The sequence below is a fragment of the Citrus sinensis genome, chromosome 8 (genome assembly GCF_022201045.2).
Source record: "Citrus sinensis cultivar Valencia sweet orange chromosome 8, DVS_A1.0, whole genome shotgun sequence".
Lineage (NCBI taxonomy): Eukaryota > Viridiplantae > Streptophyta > Magnoliopsida > Sapindales > Rutaceae > Citrus > Citrus sinensis.
Window position 1 is genome coordinate 9,686,998 of NC_068563.1, and position 19,601 is coordinate 9,706,598.

A 19,601-nucleotide genomic window follows, 5' to 3' on the forward strand; every position below is an offset into this window, starting at 1 on the left:
ATTACGGTTCTTAACAAAACCATCATTGAAAGTCATAGTTTTTAATGATTATTATAATATATAACGATCATTATATATGTAATTAAAATGCTTATAATTTTAATGACGGTTCTTTAAGAACCGTCATTAAAAATTGACATTTTTAATGACAGTTGTATAAAACAACCGTCATCATATATATTGATTTAGTTATAAAAAAAAAAGAAAATTGGCCTTATACTGAACACCAAATCCCTAAAATTACATATAATTTGTGAACATTAAAAGCAATCGCGCGCACACGCAGCCCCTTTCTCTCAATAGCACGCACGCCGCCGGCACACTTAGCCCATGCAACAGCAGCCGAGCACGGTAGCAACAGGCCACCAGCAGTCGCTCTCTCTCTCTCATGCACACGCAGCAGCAAGCCAACACCAACAGCCCCTCTTTCTCATGCTCACTCTCTACTATGACGAAGTCAACACTATAGCCCTCTTACGTACTCAAGAAAACTCTAACCCATATCCAAACCCTCGCCGTCGAAGAAAACCCAATCCTTAATGGCTTGAAATTAAAGCCTCCACCGTCAATCACCATCAAACCAAATAAACCCTAGCCTTACCATCACTCTTCGTTTGACTCACTGAAGAAAGCACTCTATTAGGAGAGTCTCTGTTTTTTGATAATATATATGCACTCTTTGTTGGCCGAAGCTTTTAGACAATTGCTTTGATTCCATTGCTTCGATTGGTCAGTTCTCTGTGATTAATTAGTTAGTTACTTACTTTTAATTTCATATTTTCATCTCCAACAGTGAATTTGGGAGTTTTTTCTCTGTCGGATTTGTGATTTTTGCTACGGATCAAAAACATTTTGAATGTGTTTTCATATCTAACAACTTGAACTATCATTTATTTTGTCCTGTTAATGTTCAATTTTTTTTCTTTTTTATTAGTATGACAATTAGTTGAATGTGCTTGCACATAAAACAATCTTTTAACTTGGCGCTGGAATATTTGTTTTGAGTTGTGTCCCCTTAATTAGTGACCATACAAAAGTTCCCAATGATAAAGTGTTTAGCCCTATTAATGCCATAAAGTCTTGCTCTCAATTTTTCTGATTATGCCTATGGATTGATTACCTATTTCATTTAGAAATTCAATTGGCAAATGTACAATGCTTGCATGACACTCACATTTGGGTTTATGATGGCAGTCATTATGAGGAAGAAGGTTAGAATAACATCAGGGGAAACATCTGGGACAAGGTATGTACTGTCAAGCTCTTTGTTAGAATCATCGCAAAATTTTTATTGGATCGTGGCTGTTCTATGTGATGCATTTTGGATTTGTTCTTGCTAGACATGCAAAAACCTGTAAAATGTTTTTTTTCCCATTTTAGATTTACTATCTAGTATCTTGTAGGTTTAATCTAAAATAGAAACCATTCTAATGAAGAGAAAAGATGTTAGACTTTAGTATTCAACCTTTTTTTTTTTTAGCCATATTTCTAGACCCCAAGTTTATGTCATGATAATTGTGTGATTGATAAGATATTTTGGTTTTGGACTTTATCTCATGGATTTAGAGTTCGATTATATTTGGAAGTTGAATAATGCATTCATTTACATATGATGTTTGATGAAGTTCCCATAAAATTAATTCAATTATATATGTTTATGGTTCTAAGGAAGCAGGGCAAAAATTTTATCAGTGGGTTGATTTCACTAGTTCAAGTTAGCAAAGCAAAGAAATTGTCTTAATGCACTTTAACTTTCCTCCATTTAAGGTAAAAAAATTATTGAAGCTTTTGAAAGTGAATTGTTCATTTTGTTTGTGCACTTGTGTAGATGGATTTACTTTTGGCTGCTTAACCCGTCCTCACTTATATTTTTTCAGTTTAAATTGCAGTATTTTGTTGCTGTGCAACAGCACAAAAGGCTGTTTTATTGTTGTTTCTGTAAAAACACAGCACTAGGAAGCGTCCAGGTAATGTTTCACTGCTGTTATGCAGTAAAAACAACACCTGAAAGTTTCTAGGTGCTATTTTTACTGCTGTTTATGCAGAAACATAGCACCTAAAAGTGTTTCTAGGTTTTGTTTAGCTGCTATTATGCAGTAAAAACAGCACCTGGAAACTTCCAAGTGTTGTTTTTACTGCATTTTATGCAAAAACAAAGCACCTGGAAGCATTCAAGGGCTTCTTTTACTGTTGTTTTGTATTTAAAATTGCACTTAGAAATTTTGGGTGCTAATTCGCTGAAATTTTGCTACTAACAGTACAGCTTAATAATTTCAGATGTCGTTTTGAACCTTCTTCAGTTCTTTTCTCTTATGTCTATACTTAATCTTTTACCCCCTTGGTAATAAGCAGGTACAACTTTTGCAAGATAATATCTAAGCATGTTGTTAATTCTTTGGTTGAGATGTAGTATTCTAAACTTCAGGCCTTAATTTTTTTATTTCCAAGTGTATAATGGGTAGGTATTGGATCTCTTATGGATGATGTAGTTAATAATTTTTTATTGTCTCTATTTTGGCGAATGTGTTGTCATTTATTATCTGAACACATGGTTGATTAACTTACTTGAGGTAAGTCTATTAATTAATAGTGATATGGTACTTTAAAGTCTTGTTTTACAACTTAAGTCACTAAAATGATTTAATATTTATGATTTATAATATATGAATATATCTTAATTTCTCTTTATTCTTTGTAAGAATGATGTAGATTGCTGAAGCTGGTGAGATTCATTTGCAATTGAAAACTTGATGAGAAATTAGATGTACTCACACATGCCAATCTTGTTGGTTGCTAGTGCATTCACTAGTAGAAGTTTAATGATTGTTGGAGATTTTTGTAGAGCTATCTCTGTGTATATGAAACATTTGAATCTTTTTGTATATGAAACATTTGTGAAAAATAATTGTAAAGAATTTAATATGAAATTAGAATTAAAATAGGGGCTTGAAATAGCCTTAAATTTTTCAAATTTATTTTTTTAATAATAAATAATAAGGATGACGGTTATTTCAAAAGAGCCGTCATCAAATGTAGTGTTCTACAACAAAGATGACGGTTTTCTTCTAAAACCGTCAATAAATGTTGTTTCAATATTTAATGACGGTTCTTACAATAAACCATCATTAAAATGACACATTTAATGACGGTTATTTAGATAAACCGTCATTAAAGATATATATTTAATGACGGTTCTTACAATAAACCGTCATTAAAATGACACATTTAATGATAGTTATTTAGATAAACCGTTATTAAAAATAGATATTTAATGACGGTTATTTAAATAACTGTTATTAAAAATATACATTTAATGACGGTTAGTGAACCGTCATTAAAAACATACCCTCTTTAATGTCGGTGCCTAAGATGACGGTTTTAAAACCGTCATCTTATGTCATTTAAAACCGTCATAAAAGATCATTTTTGTAGTAGTGTACTCTTGAAGTGTCCTCATTATGTGTTTGAAAAATGGCATCAGTGCCAATATTTTCTAAAAGAATTATTGCCACATATGGAAGAGTGGTTGATAGACACCAATGGAGGTGAACTTATTGAAATATGAGTGTGCAACCCAAGAGGGGGGGTGAATTGGAATTTTAAAAATTATACTAACAAATCCACACAACAAGCAATCTAATGTCTTAATAAAAATTGAAAGCAATAAGTTCAATCAAAGCACAATAATTAAATAGCAAGGGAAGAGAAAGCAAACTCAAGGATTTTTACGTGGTTCGGCAATCCCCGCCTACGTCCACGCCTCCAAGCACACCGGGCTTGAGGATTTCACTATCCAAGCCTTTCCAAGGCTTCAAACGTTTACAATTGAGTTCAAGGTGTCAATGAACCTTTACAACAAGAGATTATCTCTCCAATCTCTTCACTCCAAGTGTTTCTCACACTTGTACTCTCACAATTTGATGAGAAATGAAAATTACAACAAAAACTCTCTTTAAGAGTGGATTTACAAATGATAGCTCAATGAAGATTTAATCTATGAAGATTTTCGAATTTGAAGCTCAATATAAGTTGTGTGCACTTGTTTATGCTTGCTTGAGTTACCAAAAATGAATTGGTTTTGAGTTTATATAGTTTGAACTCAAAAACTAGCCGTTACTAGCCGTTATGCACATTTTTTGTCGTAACCGGCTTGCCGTTTAACCATATCCGGTAAGCCGCTTTCGTTCTGGTGCTTACTGCCCCGTATCCGGCTTGCCGTTTATCAGTATCCGGTAAGCCGCTTGCTACAGTAACTGCTACAGTAAAATATTTCCCAAAATTTATAATTTGACCCCAAAACTTTATAAAACTGTAGTATGGCCCAAAACGTTATGAAACTTTGCAAATAAGTCCAATTTCAGAATTTCTAAATAATTCTTCGTTAACCCCAAACTTTCTGAAATTATGACTTTGCCCAAACTTTGTGAAATTATATAATGACCCCAAAACCATTTAAATAATTTCAAATAAGTCCAAATCCGAAACTTTAAAAACATTATCAAAGCTTTTAAAATACATGTGGTTTGTTATCATCAAAATCAATATTTATAGCCATATAGGCTAACACTTATGTCCAAGAGTGTGACAAAAGTTTGGGACTTTTTCTAAAGACAAGCAGATAATTAGATCAGAGGAGTCGATCTTTAAGGAATAGTAGAAGAATAAGAGGAGTGAATGAGGCCTCCAAACCACACATTGCTGCTACAGTCTATGTCCTTGCCTTCAGACAGAACAAGTGTACTAGATTTTCAGGCAAATCCCAACCTCATTCAAGACTCTATGCTTGTACTAACAAAAGGGGCACTGAGCCAGCCTAAAAAGGCCTAAAAATAAAAAAGGCAAATGCATTCGATGTGATAACCCTGGTTATACAATTAGAACTTGCACTTATAACCCGTCACCAATTCCAACTTACATATATAGCCAGAATAATTGCCGTGACCACCTATCGAACAATCTCCTGGACGAATCAGACCCTGATACCTCCACTTGGACCAATAAATATTTTGATGGAAGCTCATAACCTACCTCGACTCAAGCATCAGGATCATGGCTTAATATTAGTCAATCAATTGGCATTACTGTACCATCCGAGCTAAATCTATTTGGGAGCAGTCTAGCATACTAAGGTTGTATATAAATGCCTTGCTAACCACTTATTTCTACCGAGGAGGTAATATTTTACCTTGACTATGAATTTATATTTTTCATATTATTTATGTTGGTGATACATGGCAATAGTTTGTTGTTTTAACATGTTGAGTGAATTAGGTTTATGACGATTGTGTTTCTATTATGCTAGATCAAAATGAAAGTTGTAGGTTCTAATATAGAGATTTATTAACTTAGAAGTTCGATTTCAACATATCTACTATTTTGCCTTGTGTTTGATTGCATCAGAACTTACGTAATTGATGTTCAATTTGTTGGGAAAATATGCTCTTTAAAAGCATATGTGTTTATTTAATTGTAATAAATAATTTTTCTGATTAATAAAATAAATGAGGTATTTTATTCAAATATCTTAATTGCATTAATATTTGTATTAAAGTCCATTTAATCATATTATATGTATTTATGTGATCACCATGTGGATTCACAGAAGACATAAATACAAGTTATCTTATGATTAAATAAATTTAGTTCGCAGTTGATAAATAAAGTTGGGCACTTTATTTAGGTATAGACTGTAATAAATTCATTGAATGATTTGTCTTAATCATGTATGAATTTATTGATGTAGTACGACTACATTGAACAGGATCACATGTGAGATTTAATTAACTTTGTAATAACTGTCAGACTTATTAAATCTCATAGGCATTGATTTTACTGTAATCTTAATCTTGAGTTAATTATGATTTCATGATTGTAATTGTTATTCCATTTGAGTTACCAATGGACACGACACATCCTTGCGGTCAAGATTACCCGGTATCTTGGTGGGAGCAATTATGAGTATTGGAGTTATGGATTAACAATATAGAATTTGTACAACACATCTCTTGATGGGTTTTCAGCACTTGATCATAGAATTCTCTGGCCAGAGTGTGTCAACATATTTAGTATGTTGAAAATGATCATTAGAGAAAACCAGTAAGTATCAAAGAATAAGATGTTATTAAATTGATTGGACAGTTGAGATATCAATTTAATTAACGATGTGGTACAAAGGATTGTGCAGTAAAGAAATCAATGTGGCTTGGGACGAATTATTATTCGAGCATACAATTATGGAAGTCAGTTCCAATCTTTTAGTGCAGTAGATTTGGAATTAAATAATTGGGCTAGTTTAATTACAGGCCTAATTATTGTAGCCACTATTGTATGTTCCCAAATGATCCCCGGGTTAGCTCATTTAATTGACTGCACCACTACTGGACTAATAAGTAAGATAACTAGCTATTTGGGTCAAAAGCCTAAATATATCATTTAGTGAGAGGCTCCATTTAATGAGCTTTTGTATAAGGGGCCTTATGTTATTTTACAAGGTGGGTCCCCTATTGAAAAAGAAAATAACGTGAGTTTTATTTAGGGCATTATTTGGAGCCTAGGGTTTTCACTAAAGGGAGATATATAAGGCTTATTTTCTCAAAAAGAAAAAGAGAAGCCACTTTATACAAATCAGAGAATAAGATTTTTCTCTCCATGATTGAGAAAAAAATTTTCTTGTGCTAGTTGCTTTGGTAGTGATAAAGGCGACCACACGTCAAGTGCAGATCGAACTTGAGTCATAACCTGGAAGATCATTGGTGACAGTTCGTGATTTAACAAGCGTGGTGGTGACGGATCGTGATCTAACAAGAGTGGTGGTGGCGGATCGTGATCTAGGAGCCTAAATCACTTCAGCGGAAAAAGCCAACTCGGACTTTCAAGGTACGATTTCTAGAATACGAATTCTTATTTATTATATGAGAGCGATCTTCAAAAGGTTTTATAAAAATTTAAAAACTTGATTTTTTCCCAACACGATTGATAGTGAATGTTGAGAAATGATAGATAAATGTTCTTGTGTTCTAATTCTAGAAATTGTGGAGTAAAATGGTTTACGACTGATATTATTGGATTCATCTCATTATTCATTACTATCAATTCTTATCAAAATTTACCCGTGTGCGAAGTTTTATGTTGAAGAAGAATAGTGTAACAATGTTAAAATGAGCTAAAATTTTGAGATATTGTACTTCTATGTATATAATTAAGATCTATAAATTTTTAGGTGATTTTAGTTTGTCACTTTTTTTGGATGAATTTTCAAAGTTTGCCACTACTGTGGCTAGTTTTTTTTTTTTCTTTTACAGATTCTCCAACTTCCTTCTATTTTAAAAACCACTTGTCAATAAATACCAGAATGACCTCAAATTTTAAGGGTAAGTTGTTATCACTCAATATGCGTAATTTATTTTTGGAAAGTTTGATTGAAGCCTATCAGTATTTCATTCTCTTATAATTGCTCCAAGTCATGCTACTGCAGTTGTTGCTTGATCGATTTTCTTGGTTGATGTGCTAACCTCATGTGCTATTAAAATGACGGAAGAACTTTATATGTTGTACATTTATATGTCCATTAGTATTTTCAGGAATTTCACGGTGATTCGAATAGTTCTAAACTTTGTATACAAGTTGAAATCCATATTGCTTATGCTTTCCTATTAAAATTTCAAGTTTTAAGGACATCAGTGTGATGATGTAATGAATAAATGGATGCCTTCGGTTTTGCTTAAAAAAATTTATAACTTTTGTTCAACGCATTTTAGATCTATAAGTTTGTGGACGAATGGTGTATTAAAATTGATTTGATTGCCACTATTACCTTGTAACATTTTAAAACGTATGACAGTGTTGTTTTATTAATATAAATGTTACTGGTTGCAGATCGACTGAAAAGTCAATAGATTTTCTAAGCAAAAATATTTCCTCAAAGAAGATCATCTTATTTCCTACAAGTGCTCCCAACCATGACTTCTCTTCCTATCAACGTACGAAGTTGATCGTACCTCATAAATTCGTACTTGTGAAAGTACCAAATAAATAAAATGATCCACCATTTGCAACAGTAGTTTCAAAGAGCAAAATATTGAATAACCATAATGATAATGTCAACTAATTTTTTTGCTTGAATATGACATGTTCAGCTCTAACAATACTATTACATAGTTCATGAATTGCATATACAAAATATCATTTTTCTTATTATGTGGAATAAGCAAAATGTTGTAGCCACAACATTAGGTAAAATACATATAGAAATCAAACATGTGGCATTTTATAAAACGAAGTTGGAGAATTAGCGAGAACCATATATCTAGTTAATGTTCGGGATGAAAATGAAAGCTCAATGACTTTTGTCCAGCAGATGCATGGATTAAAAAACTGCATTATCATTTTGCTTTCCAAGCTCAGTGAAGAACTGGTGCTAAGTATTAGCATACTGCTTTATAGACATCATTATAACTAAAACTTGTACATACAGAGCAGGTAGTATGGAATATTCTCTAATTTCTGAAGGACAACAAAATTTCATCTAAGAATATTGTGTAGGCCAAATTTCCTTTTATGAAATGAAGTTTAAAGAAAATGTACAATTGCATAAAACATTGAAAGGATAGTCCCGGGACCAAATTAAAAGCAACCTCGAAAGAGGAAGATTGAACCTGGAAGACATAATAATTACCAAACTATTTCAGGAAAAAGCCTATCAAATTTTCAAATAACACTCAAAGAACCTAATAATGAGTTTAACGATGATTCATTTCTCTTTTTCTTGTGCAATAACTGAAAACTAAAGATTAAGTCACCTGTAAATCTATAATTTATGCCCGTGACCCTTACATGTACAATGTTTTGCTTGCGCATGATAATTCATTTAATAATACCGGCCAGTCTTTCTTTTATCTGCGTTGTTCATCACGTAAAAACTCTTTTGCACATAAGATCATTTTCTTTTTCATCACGTTACTTCTAGACACAAGAAATTGAACAGCCAACTTCCTCCATTCATCCTCTAATTTATACTCTTTGAAATAACAAACAAACAAAATTTAGGTCAGTAGTAAGATCAAGTAAATTTTGTGCAATGCAGATTCAATATCATTTCTATCTAATCTTATCCACTCAAGATATCCACGAAAATCTAAATTTTCACAAAACCAAATGGTTGACTAACCATGCAATCAGGAATTTGTGCTATAGTAAGGTTCTCCATCCACCAAATCACAAACATACCACATATATACCCATTACACTGTCTCGAAATTCTTTATTGTTTGTGATGGGAATGAAAACTCTGAAATCTAAAGTCGCTCCCATGTAACATCCGAATTTGTCCTTCAATATCTCATTAAGTGCTTTCAACTATAGTGATTAAAAAAACAATGCAATCAGTGTGTACTCTAAATGACGAAATGGAAACATAAAAGGTAGAAGATAGTTGAAATAAAGTTTATTGTTGAAACAAAGTTTTTGAATAATCAAGTTTATTGAATAATTATGGATTGACAAAGATTACCAAAATAGATAAATCTAAAATATTATTTTATGATAAAATTTTCCTAATCTAAATAAGAAAAGAAAAACAAATGGTGTCTAAATCTGAATTCTAGGAAAAAAAAAAAAAGATAAAAGTCCTAAAAGAAACAGAAAATGTAGGAAAATATTTTAAAACTAAAAATGATCAGGAAAGAAAGAGTATTTTCGACTTGACCATGGGGCAGAATGATGAAGCTATTTTATTTTTGATTCATTCTCATCGCAAGCTTCAAAACGGTATATTATACGCCAAAAGCGAACACATGTAGCCCAAGTTATGCTCTCTGAAAGATATCCCATGCATAATTTACAACCATCCTACATCACCAAAGTAAGACTTTAACTTAAATAAATACAAGAAAATATTGGAAGATAAACAAAATCAAAACACATAAAAACCCAAATTTCTTGATCCACTTACCATTGTGTTTGCTTCTCCAACTAATGCATTTTTTTGGTGGCACTTGGTAATGAGTCCCAAATCTCAGCACATATAGTAGGAATATCAACAACAAGAACATACCAGTGCCATGAATTATGATTTACGGTAATGACAATCTATTTATAATAAATTCAAATAATTATATCAACAACTTAATTGTTTGTTAAAGTATCAATTTGTATATACAAATGTGATGGATTTAACGATTTTATTATTCATAAAATTTCTATAAACATATTGTCTACTTTCTAATTCTGTTAATTCACTACTGCTACTTTTATTTCATCAAACATCTAGGCATGCCTTTGCACATTGTGCCAAGTCTTGCATGTAGCACTTACTCGAGTGCTTCCACCTCCCTAGCCATGCTATATCACTTCCTTGAATTAGAATCATTTACTGTTTCTAATAACAATTAATGTCATTGTTGCATATGCCTACATTTCCTTCCAACAATATGAAGATTTTTTATGCATTCACAATCACTATAACTAATCGCAAAGTAGGTGGGAAGAAACTAGGTAAATGGACTGTCTGAAACTTTTTTGCTTTCGCCGTTTGACGAAATCTCAGCCACAAGTGATATTCTCTACAAAATGAAAAATGTATTACAATATTACTCAAGAGTACAAAGCACTTAAAATTCTTTTACATTAGACTATGTAAGACTGTCAACACATTGGCCTAACTCACCTCACCATGGATCATCTTTTAGGACATAAAGACAATAAATCCCTCCCACGTAGCCAATTCATCTTTGGTTGAACAATAATTTCACTACAAAACATTTTAATGACTGCAAAACTATAATATTACACATCACAAATTACTCTTAGAAGAAAAATAGTTTACCAACAATCACAACAAATGATTGTCATTATATATCATTTCACTTGAAATGACTTATTCATATCCAGTCAACATTTCGTTACCTATTACTAGATAATTATTATGAAAACTATACCACCCTTTATCATACCTTCCATTAAGGTGTTCATTAATTATATATCCAATCAACTTCCACTCATCTTCTATAGCAGGAAACGTCAGAACATGGGGACCTACTCTGAAATGGCCATAATGACACCAAGGCCTTTTTTGTTCTGTTACTTCTCTATTGGTCATCTCAACAAGCAACTCCACAACCTCCTTTAACGGATTATTCACTGAAGATGAAACAACTGCATTGTCTTTGCTCATCATATCCTGCATCATGCATCGAAACATCCAAATAATCAAAAAAACATAAATGACATATTCAACTATATAATAATTTATATTATGTCAACATAACCATATGTTACAGTACCTCTTTTTTGCGATAGCACTGTGGATTGACCTCAAAAAATGCTTGTAATTGTAATCCTAAATGGCACAAAACATCCTCATTATTTTTCTTCACTGTAGGATTTCTTGCGTTGCATTTTCGTCTCTTGCATTTTCATCCAAAACTATCTGACTTTTCCTTCGCCCCAATTGTCAATGTTCAATGGCAATTGTTCAACTTTTAGGCCATTGGATTCAACTATTACATTGACTTCTTCATTTTCACTTTCCATGCCTCTATGTTCACCTAATCCACCTCTCACAACCTTTAAGTTTCGAACAAGGTTTTGGTCATATACATTACAACAGTCAGTTCGGAACATATCCTATGACCTTTAGTCCACGCTTTGTGCATTTCAAATACTGTCTCCACTCTCTATTTAAAAGTTTATTATTTCCTCCTTTCGCCAAATATCTTTTACGATCACCATTAGAACAACCTTTGATTTGTTTCTCATATAGTGTAACCTACACCAAAAATTTATAATAAACAATCATCATACATCATTTCAACCATTATTATTCTAAACAATACTATTCCTTTTCACGGACCTTTTCTGCACCAATGCCTCTTTGCTTGTGCATCTACTTAATGAATCTTGTTATCTTAGTCCCATTCCACTTTATTAGAAGACAAGGCAAGAGGTTTCTTTCAATATTCCAATTAGCACCATAATTGATGCACAATATCGGCATAAACTTATAATAATCAAAACTAATATACTAATAAAGATTAAATCTCATACAAATTAACCATAATTATGCCAACACCCTAGTATAAGTTTTTATAGGAGAACATCTTTAATATAGCAAAAACACCCTTACCATATGTATCATACAAATTTCAAACCAATGGTATGTGGACAAAGTCTTAAACCTTATCTTCTTCAGTAAATAGGTAAATATCATTCCAAGCACATGAACCATTCAATAATGAATTATCCAGCAACCTAACCCCAATAATCGATACCCAAGACTTTACCTAAAGGTACAGCAAACAACTATTTATATGTGCCAGCTTCTCTTGCTTTTATCTTATGCCTTACATTAGCTTACCAAAGCAAAGGGTCGCCTAATTTCTTGCACTGATAGTTTCTACATTCTTGATAGATATTAGTGAGGAGGAACTTATATGAATGCCACTATTCAGACATAACAATGAACACAGTACAAAGAAAGTGAACTTTACTTTGATTCATCATCAGCACGTGTTGATTTGCGTAGGATATCCTCCAACTTCTTGCATTTCTCCCTTTGCCTCGATATTCAATCCTCTATCTACAATACCCATTATATACCCAAAACTCAGTGGTCTAGGCTCCAACTCCTTACCATGAACAATTAAGACTGACTGTGTCGTATCAAACCTATCTACTAACCACTTACATCGTTTCTGTTGAAGCCAAGTACACTTCATCTCAATTAATTTACCAAATCCAATAGAGCACACGCCCATTCCTTTTTCGGCCATCAACTTAGATGCAACTAATGCAAATCAAGCTGGCGCACTTTCTCTCTCTTCAACAGTCCTTCTTTCAAAATATACTTGCATTTTTGTTTTGCTTCAAGCGGCATATTTTTAAACGTACTTCCTACTTTCTTCCTCACCTGCATATTTACAAATAAATAAATAAATCAACCAGTAAACAAACTTTCTCAAATAACTAATTTCAATTTTCACCTATATCAGTTAACTTTTCTAAACATTGCACTAAACCAATCCTTTTAGACTCCAACTCATCTCTTTCATGATACAAGCACTACCATCGTTTAATTTATCTTTCGTACTTCTTCTCCACTATATTCATGAAAAACAACATGCTGTCAAATGCCATTAACATAATGACTTTACCATCCAATTTATTTTTTTACCAGGCTTATTTGTTCTGTTATGCTTTTCTACAAATGTAGTTGGATCAAAACATGAAAAGAAAAATATCTTACCATAAATGTTATCAGTTGTAACTTGATAATATGCATGCGAATCAGTAATTGAGCCAACATGACTTAAGAATGATGCATATTTATGGCTGTAATGATAATATTATTATTTTATGGAATCATCTTAATGAAACAAATGTTGCAAATTTGAATGAGTATACAGAACAAATTGAATAAAAGTGTGCAATAAAAGAGTGTTCGCAGTACATTCCTGGTTGCATATGCCCCCACCATTTGTTTTCTTAATTTGTCACGTTTTCCTTTTTAACTAATTTTCAGGACATCACTAAATCATCATACATTTGATACCTCACAGTATATTATATTATACTAAATTAAAACAAAAGTAACAACAAATAAGATACTTACTATTGTTTTGGCCCATAGTTATTACTCACTATTGTTTCTCTACTTGCCATTCCCCCCCCCCCCCCAATCTTCCCCTTCATCACCTTCCACACATAGAGTCTTACGTTTTCTATCTGTTGAGCTCATCATTTTGGAGACCTCTGTATCACATGTAACTACTTCTATTTTCTTTCTCATTTCTTCCTAAATGCATCTCATTTCCCCTATCCAACAAACTACATGTTAATAAAAGAACATTAAATTCAGTGATAGTCAAATACTCAAACCAAATGGAGTAACTAAAGAAAGTTGACAATATGCCTAAATACTATTATAAATCTCCTTGGAATCACAAATGTCCACAACTTAAACTATGACAACTGTTTGTTGTCTATATCATCTAAAATTGCAAAACTAGCTTTGTTCAAGCCTTTTTTCACTTCAAATGATTATTCTATATAAATGCATACTTTCAGAAAGGATTTTGCTATATAACTCATTCAAGAACCAAAACTTTACCCTATGTAAGAGTAGTTCCGTTTACAAGCCCAATCACAGTATCTCTCCATAAACCCCCAAAAAAAAAAAAATACAGACAGGTGTCGATTGTAATTAGCTATACTACAAGTAAAGAAGTGTCCTATATAACATATCAGGAATACAAATAACTATAGGAATTAACAATGCAAGCTAGAATATTAAGACCTTACCCACTGCAATCAGTATAAAAGTTGAGGCTGTTGTTTGATAATTGTTGAAAAACTATTTGAAACGAAAATGAAAAATAGAATTTATACTTCTAAATATAAAAAATGCTATGGTTAATGTTTTTAAAATTCAGTATTTTCAAGGAAAAACCCAATGAAAATGCATGAGTATGCAATTTTTCCCTCCCAAATCTTGTAGTTTTAAAAAAATAAAACAACACGTTTTTACTTTCACAATAGTTGTTACAAAAAGAAATTTATGAATTTTGTACTTTCCTGCACATAATAGCTTCAATTTTGCTAACAAAAATAAAAATAAAAATAATTATTACTTAAAAAAACACAGCAATTGGGCGTAGAACTAGAATCGAAACCCTAGAAATTTATTTTTCTCTTAAGAATCTGAGCAGCCAAGAACTCAACTTCGAAATTGGTCAGCAAAGACTAGAGATTGGATAGAAATGGTGACCTCCCAAGCAGTGTTGGTTCGCTGAAACTGAACAACCACTAATTCGTTGCTACCCAGTTATATGATTCGATCTTGTCATTCAAGAAGTGAACAGCTTGCGCCACTTTGATTTGCAAGTCCATCAACATCAAATAAAGCATAGCTTGCAGAAAATTTAATGGTGGATTTTGAGTAGGATGGACGTTGGATGAGATGCAGCTTTGGCTTCTCTTGGTGGTGGATTTTCAATAGAATGCTACTTAGAGGGGATGCAACTTTGGCTTTTCTTCCTGAATTTTTTGAGTTTTTTTATTTTAAGATGTGGGGGATTTAATTGTGAAACAAGGTTGTTTAGGCTATTGCAACCGATTGTAATAGTCAATCTTTTGGGTTGACTTTTCCAGTCACCCATCTGCATTCTGCAACCTTTTCAACCAGTTATATTTTCTTTCAATTTTGTCCATATACCACATTTTTATTAGTTAATTTGACACGACCCACCCCAACCTACATGTCTGATGTGAGGCGAATCGTGTGGACTATAACTAAAACTTGCAACACAAATTTAATTCATGAAAATATGTATATAATATGATCTATTTTATAAACACATAACAACTTCTGTGCCTTTTTTGAAACCATATATGAATTCAAACTTGCATAACTTATGTCTCGTTGTACATACTGACATTACATGAATGTTTACATATAAAACATAAGCAACATAAATGTGCTCAAAATGCAAGACATGCAGCAATGCGTCTCATGGCCTAACCTCAATTAACTAGAATTAATCTGCACAAAATCCTACGGAATCATGGGAGAAAGTGGGTAAATAGGAAAATAGTGAGTTTGCGGCTCAGTGAATGGATATAATATTATATTAAAAATATTAATAGTAATAATTATAATAAAGTATGTGTACTAGTGCTTATACATAATCATGTAACATAACTCCACATTGAATACCACGCATCAGCAAACATGAAATTCATACATACATACATCACAAACTGCACTAAATAGTACCCAGGGGAAATAACTCTCAATACTCGTCGAGATTATCATCGCATGATTAGAGTGGGGGAAAAACCTCTCAATACCCGGCGGAATTTAGCTACATCGCTCGGATAGAGTAACCTAACTCTCAATACGCATGCGCAGAGTGTACGGGGACGGGTACATATATGGTGGCTAGCAATCACATCTCATGACTCAATTAAACATATAATATGCGTACATGTAATTCATAACACGATATTAAATCAAAATATCAAACATAAATGCTTTACAGAATACATAATAGTAATAATAGTATACACTCACAAATTATGTTTCATTCTGGGGTTCGTTGGGGCTCTTGTAGATTCTTGGATTCTCGAGTTCCTCTTCAAATACAGGATTCGAAAATTAACTGTTAGAACTGATATAAAAATTTATACGTATCATGCAAACTACAACATAACTGCTCAAATTTCATAAATCTATTACCCACTGATCCAATGAATATAATTCTAACTATCCAATTCTATTTTCTGCAACTCTTCTTTTCAATTTCTCTCATACCCACTCTCGGCTTATTCCTTTTCCTTCTTCCTTTTCTTTTCTTCTTTTCTTCTTTTCTTTTTCGTTTCCTTCTATTTTCTTTCGGTTTCTCTTCTTTTCTTCTCTTTGTTTTGCTCTCGGTTTTCAAATTTAGTAAATGAAGCAACTCTCAAAATGTTTTACTTTATATAGCCACTGACTGGGCCACAGAGTGCAAGCAAGCAGCTTTCACTTTATTTTAAATATATGTTCACCGCCTCAAGCAAATGGGAGGAACATGCACGTGCCAGCAAAGAGGTGAAGCAAGCAGCTTGTATTGCATGCAATGGGCAGCTGGCTACTTATTTTCCTAAACACGTTTGGCTTTTTTTTTTTTTTTTTTCAAGTGGTGCATGGCCAGCGGTGCATGACATAATTAGTCAAATCACAAGCTATAAGTTACGAAAACAATAACTTAGGGAAGCAGCCTCAGCTACCATGCAGGGCAAAAAAATCCCTTGTATGGTACGGGGGCTACCCTTGAGCCGTTGGATTGAGCTTATTTGAATCCAATGGTTGGAGTTTCAATTTGAAAAAAAGAAAAAGAAAAAATGAATAAAAGTAAAAAAAAAATTACGCAACCAGTTGAAATTGTAAAGAGAAGAAAAGCATCTTCCTGCTCCCTCTCTTTCTCCCCCTCTGAAACATTGAACAAGAAAACTCTCATTTTTCTCCCTCTCAATCCCCACACTGTCTCACTCTCACTCTCACACACTCTCCCACTCCGGCTCACGCTCCCGCTCATGCTCACGCTCTTGCTCTCATTGTTGCTATTGCTCTTACACTCACGGTCTACCTTGCTCTCACTCTCGCTCCTATTCCAGGCTCTCACTTTCACTCTTCTCATCAAGGTTGCTCAGCGTTAAACTTAGCCTTATAATTGTTAAAATTATTAGATTTGTAATTTATTGTACTTAAGGAAATCGATTGGTTAATGATATAGTGTAAAAATACAATGTACACATAATATTTGGTCAAGAATGAGCAAAAAGTGACTTAAAAGTGAGGGTCTGTGAAACATGTAAACTAGGTTTAGAGTTTTGGGAAGTTTGAAAATAAACAAGGAAATGGTGTTTTCGGAGTGAATATGTGAGGTTTAATAAATGAAAAATAGTTCTAGAGACTTGCTTTGGCAAGAAATTGAGCGGAAAATGAAGAATTTTAGAGATAGAAGAAATGGAAACGAAATAGTGTATACAGAGAGAGACAATGAGTGACAAAGATGATGAACAAGCCCCACAATATATGAAGTCGGCTAGCCACTTGAACTAAGTGGTTAACCGCTTCAGTTCCAGAAACTAAGTGGTCAGCCGCTTACTTCAAGCGGCTAGCCGCTAAGTTTCTGGAACTAAATACCGAATAGTCACTTAAAGAAAAGAATTAGCTGGTTCCACTAAAATTTGGATTTTTTTTTGTTTTTTGACCAAAATTTGATAAATTCCAAGACCATTTTGTGATTCCGAAAATTTTCAAATGCCATTTTTGTGCATGAGACATGATGATGAACATCCAAAAACAAAAAATTAAGCATATAACATACTAACCTCAAGTATATATCACATAATCATCAAATATAAGAAATCAAACAAGTTAAGGTGAATATAAATTCCATATCATGAGTGTATAAATAAAATAGTAACACACTAACAAAACCTTCAATTAAAGCACGACTCTTGCAAAGTCAAATACAATTAATATTTACATCTTCCGATTTGTCAAATAAATTGTCACGAAGCCACCAATTAGAGTGCATGTTGGGATATAGAAGAAATGTAAAGGTGTCCCATCCCAGTGATTGTGACATTGATGAATTATTCTAAAAACTAGTCATTAGATTCTGAGAACACTTGAGAACGATTCCCACATTCATTTTGGGTTTCAAGTTCATATCATGTTTTACTAGTGTTGAATGAAAATTGTTCACTTAAGCGAGCTAAGTTGGAACTACCATGGCCATGATTGTTACTAACATTGGCTTCACTACTTTTGCAAGAAACTATTCGTGAATAAAATGAAATTTGCTTGCCATAAAAACAAGTTACTATGAACTTGTAGTATAAAATTTGAACATAAACATGAAATGGAGGGAGAAAAGAAAATTTTTGGGGTATTTGGAAAATACTTACATGAAACATAGAACAATACACATGAAATAAGTTACTTAAAATATGCAACAATGAACATAAAATATGAGTACTTCTGTAATAGTGAACATAAAACATCAAACATGAAACTCGGAACTTGTAACATGAAATGGGGGGAAAATAATTTTTTGGGGTATTTAAAAAATGATTACATGAAACATTGAACATTAAACATGAAATAGGTTACTTAAAATATGCAACAATGTACATAAAATATGAATACCTCTGTAACAGTTAACATAAAGCATCAAACATGAAACTCGGAACTCGCAACATGAAACATGAACGTAAACTTGAAACGGGGACAAAAAAAAAATTTCGGAGTGTTTGGAATATAATTACATGAAACATTGAACAATAAATATGAAATACATTATTTAAAATATGCAACAATAAACATAAAATATGAGTACTTCTGTAATAGTGAACATAAAACATGAAACTCGGAACTTGCAACAAGAAACACTACTACAAAAATGACCTTTACTGACACTTAGTTTCTGACATTTTGTAAAAAGTATCAGTAATTGTATGCATATGCACCATTTTCCGCTTTTAACAAATATGTATCACAAATTACTGATATCAGTGTGTCAGTAAATTAAGTATCAAAAACCACTGGCACTGAAGTATCAGAGGTTAAAAAAAAAATTACTATGATTTGTAAATCTTCCGACTCGAACTAAAGACTTTTAAAATTTAAAGTTTTTACATTTGAACCAAAGACCACATGACCTACAGATTCAAGATACAAGTATTTTTTAAAAGAATTAAAAACAAAAATATAATAGCAAAAGTAAAATCCCTAATCTCTTTCCCTCATTTCATCATATTGTCAATCGAAAACAAAACAAATCACTACCACACCGCCGACATACCCAAAATCTCTTTCGCCACTTTCGTCACCACTCTCGACTAGCCACTGCCGTCACTACTTTCGACTAGCCATTGCCGTCATCTCCGATGCACCAAAGTCTGTTCTCTATATTTTTGTCTCTTTTGTTGTCGTCATCTCCCATCATATCTCGTGCACTAAAGTTGGAAACCCACTGTCGTAACTTATGATTTTTGACCGTCACCGGTAACTAATCCACTGCGATCATCACCAATAGGCCGTAACTACTTCCAGTTAT

At 32.9% G+C, this 19,601-nt stretch overlaps 2 long non-coding RNA genes across 7 annotated transcripts; one reads left to right on the top strand and one right to left on the bottom strand.

Moving 5' to 3' along the window:
- Nucleotides 1–880: 880 nt before the first annotated feature.
- LOC127899036 (uncharacterized) lies at nucleotides 881–2,971 on the top strand. Its single transcript, XR_008050812.1, has 3 exons — nucleotides 881–1,246; nucleotides 1,878–1,967; nucleotides 2,710–2,971. It is a non-coding gene; the product is annotated as an uncharacterized LOC127899036 (long non-coding RNA).
- A 5,672-nt stretch (nucleotides 2,972–8,643) lies between these two features.
- On the bottom strand, nucleotides 8,644–14,150 carry LOC102626488 (uncharacterized). 6 transcript variants are annotated; one of them, XR_008050938.1, is made up of 5 exons: nucleotides 14,105–14,119; nucleotides 12,978–13,094; nucleotides 11,280–12,904; nucleotides 9,167–11,176; nucleotides 8,644–9,016 (listed from the first exon to the last, which is right to left on the bottom strand). It is a non-coding gene; the product is annotated as an uncharacterized LOC102626488 (long non-coding RNA). The 6 variants fall into 6 exon arrangements; XR_008050939.1 differs by lacking the exon at nucleotides 14,105–14,119 and having other exon boundaries at nucleotides 11,280–11,764; nucleotides 11,849–12,904; nucleotides 12,978–13,655; XR_008050941.1 differs by lacking the exon at nucleotides 14,105–14,119 and having other exon boundaries at nucleotides 9,167–10,559; nucleotides 10,664–11,176; nucleotides 12,978–13,655.
- Nucleotides 14,151–19,601: the final 5,451 nt, after the last annotated feature.